Raw genomic sequence first — 3,976 nt, 5'->3', positions numbered from 1 at the left:
TTGAATCTTTCGGATCTGAATATTCATACCACAATTAAGAAGAATTACATTAAAATTATGCCAAGTAGCACTCCGCATCAAAAATTCTGTTTTTATCATTTACCTAATTGAGGACGAGCAGGAATTAAGCTTGGGGATGCTTGATACGTCTCCAATGTATCTATAATTTTTGATTGATCCATGCTATATTATCTACTGTTTTGGACATTATTGGGCTTTATTATCCACTTTTATATTATTTTTGGGACTAACCTATTAACCGGAGGCCCGGCCCAGAATTTTTTTTTTGCCTATTTTAGGGTTTCGAAGAAAAGGAATATCAAACGGAGTCCAAACAGAATGAAACCTTCAGGAACGTGATTTTCTCAACGAACAAGACCTAGGAGACTTGGACCCTACATCAAGAAACAAAATAGGAGGCCACGAGGCAGGGGGGCACGCCTACCCCCCAGGCGCGCCCTCCACCCTCGTGGGCCCCCTGTTGCTCCACCGACGTACTCCTTCCACCTATATATACCTACGTACCCCCAAACAATCAGATACGGAGCCAAAACCCTAATTCCATCGCCGCAACATTCTGTATCCACAAGATCCCATCTTGGGGCCTGTTCCGGAGCTCCGCCGGAGGGGGCATCGATCACGGAGGGCTTCTACATCATCACCATAGCCCCTCCGATGAAGTGTGAGTAGTTCACCTCAGACCTACGGTTCCATAGTTATTAGCTAGATGGCTTCTTCTCTATTTTTAGATCTCAATACAATGTTACCCCCTCTCTTGTGGAGATCTATTTGATGTAATCTTCTTTTTGCGATGTGTTTGTTGAGACCAATGAATTGTGGATTTATGATCAAGTCTATCTATGAATAAGATTGGAATCCTCTCTGAATTCTTTTATGTATGATTGGTTATCTTTGCAAGTCTCTTCGAATTATCAGTTTGGTTTGGCCTACTAGATTGATCTTTCTTGCAATGGGAGAAGTGCTTAGCTTTGGGTTCAATCTTGCGGTGTCCTTTCCCAGTGAAAGTAGGGGCAGCAAGGCACGTATTGTATTGTTGCCATCGAGGATAACAAGATGGGGTTTTCATCATATTGCATGAGTTTATCCCTCTACATCATGTCATCTTGCTTAAGGCGTTACTCTATTTTCATTAACTAAATACTCTAGATGCATGCTGGATTGGGGTGGATGAGTGGAGTAATAGTAGTAGATGCAGGCAGGAGTCGGTCTACTTGTCTCGGACGTGATGCCTATATACATGATCATACCTAGATATTCTCATAACTATTCTCAATTCTGTCAATTGCTCAACAGTAATTTGTTCACCCACCGTAGAATACTTATGCTCTTGAGAGAAGCCACTAGTGAAACCTATGGCCCCCGGGTCTATCTTCATCATATTAATCTTCCAATACATAGTCATTTCCTTTGCTTTTTTACTTTGCTTTTATCATATTTATCAGATCTCACTCTCGCAAGTGGCCATGTAGGGATTGACAACCCCTTATCGCGTTGGTTGAGAGGATTTATTTGTTTTGTGCAGGTATAAGGGGCTCGTGCGTTGTAACATCCCAAATTTTCAATTTGGAATGTTATACATTAGATCATCATGCATATCATATTTTACTTTGCATTTTGGTTGATCCGAGAAATTCTACGCAACTCAATGACCAACGGAGAGAGTTGGGGATTTCGTTATTTTCATATTTGAGTTCTCTCAAATTTTGAGAATGGGATCATTTGATTTTTCTATTTTATCATCAATTATTTCTACTACAAAAATATGAGAGAGGGAATAAAATGACTTTCCCAAAATAAAGAAATATTGAGGATTTAATAATAAAATCAAATAAGATTTTATTTCGGAGTTTTTCAGTGTTTTATTTGAATTTAGGAAAAAATGTGCCTTTTTCAAAATTGCATTTAGGGCCCAAATAAATGTTCACCTTGTGCGGCTTGATTTTATAAGCCCGTGAAAATTTATTTCAGAATTTTTGGAGTCCGTTTAGTATTTCTTTTTATTTTTTCTTCCGAGCAGAATAATTTAAAAAAACAAACCAACTTCGGGCCGTACCCGAGTGGGACACCGCCAGGGGGCAGCCTTTAAATAGCGCCGCCCCGAGCCGCCCCAGCCCATCAGCCCCGCCTCGATCTGCGCGCATCGCTGGAGCTGCCGCCGACGATCCCGCCGCCTGAGGTTCGTCGCACCTCGATTTTCGTGTCGAAAAAAAAAAGAGAAAAAAATTTCGGCGTTCGTCGTTTTTCTTTTTCTCGGATTAAATCCGCGATGTTTCTGATCGCGATTCCTGATCCGATTTTCGTTTTAGTTTAACTTTTCGCTCATTTATCGGAATCAGGCGATTCAAGCGCCTAGGGATTCGTCTCGAAACCCTCTATCCGTTTAACCAACTTAAACAAGTTTTTGTTACTGTAAAATTTTCCCTAGATCCAGATTACTAGAACGAAGTTGTTTTCTTTCACCGTTCGTCTTTCGTTGTTTCGTTCGATTTGAATCTTTTTGCCAACCGGAGTTCTTAAGTTGAACCTTCTGGTTAGATCTCTTATTTGAGTTTTACCTGTGCATTAGATGAGTACTTATTGTATGCTTGTTTGTTTGTCTGCGATAGAGTACCCGGAGTGTGCCGCCTGTTACTTCGAATCGTTAGGTTTCGCAGATCATCAGCAAGGCAAGTAACACTTTGATCATACCTTTTCTACTACCCAGTTTTATTGCATTAGATCAATCCTCACACATTGCATGATTAGGATCTAATTAAATTGTGGGATGGGAAGTAGATGAGGTAGTACCTATTACCTGTTTATTATCAAACCTTTGGGAGTTACTTCTACGTTTGCTTATTATGCCATGCTATGCTAGTAGACGTGGATTGGGTGAGTGAAATCCATGACAGATGTGAGATTGTTAATTAATGGTTTATTTAAGGTGGCAACTTAAACACACATCTGGGTGGATTGAGGCACCTGGGTATTCCAGGACTTGCCTGTTTTCTTTTGGACCGCCACCCAGGCTCAAAGGGATCATGAGACTATTCATACTAGAAACTTTCGTGTCCAGCCACAAGCTATTATGGGCTCTAGCATAGTTGACTAAGTCGTGCGAACTCTTACAGTGGTAGACTAGCAGATCTAGGGGATGTAGGTGGTACGGTCTACCCATCGTAAGGTGCTACGCTTCTGAAAGACTATGTCTCGGTCATCTGTCTTCTCAAACACCATGTAGTGCGAGAAAACAAACGGAGGCGATCGAGTCTTGTGGGGAAAAGTGCGCAAACCTCTGCAGAGTGTAATAAACTAATCATGGTTAGCCGTGTCCCCGGTTATGGACATCTTGAGTATCTAGTACTTGAATTTTCATGTGAATCTCAACATGTTACTCTAAATTAATTTTGTTGGGTTATGTTTAATGATGATTCTTAATTGGGATTGAGAATGCTGTCAACCATTCTCAATGTTTAACAACCACCATGATAGTAATTAAATTTTATTCCTTTGTAGTAAGGAAAAATTGGCTTTACGCAAAACTGTAACCATAGAGCTTTCCACCAGCCAAATATGCATATAGTATAGCTGTGTCATTCCATTACTCTCGATGTGTTACCTTGCCAGCATATTCCATGTGCTGACCCGTTTTCGGGCTGCAACGTTAATGTTGCAGACTTTTCAGATGACGATTAAGGAGTTTTAGGTCGTGGTCCTATACTCAGTGATGCCGTTGGAGTTGATGGACTCACTTATCTTCCAAGCCTTCCGCTGTTATCGTTATTAGATGGCCTTAAGCCATATTTATTGTAATAAGTTCTCTTTTGAGACACTCGATGTAATAACTGTGTGATTGCTACTCTGCTATAAATCCTCCGAGTAATGTGTGGTGTCAGCATTACTGATCCAGGGATGACACCGGAGCACAGAGATCAGACTATTTGAGGTATGGTCGCTACACACGTAGCCTCCTACT

Source organism: Triticum urartu, chromosome 4A (genome assembly GCF_056163025.1).
Source record: "Triticum urartu cultivar PI428250 chromosome 4A, HENAU_Tu73, whole genome shotgun sequence".
NCBI classification, from domain to species: domain Eukaryota; kingdom Viridiplantae; phylum Streptophyta; class Magnoliopsida; order Poales; family Poaceae; genus Triticum; species Triticum urartu.
Note: the sequence above shows the minus strand (reverse complement) of the source record.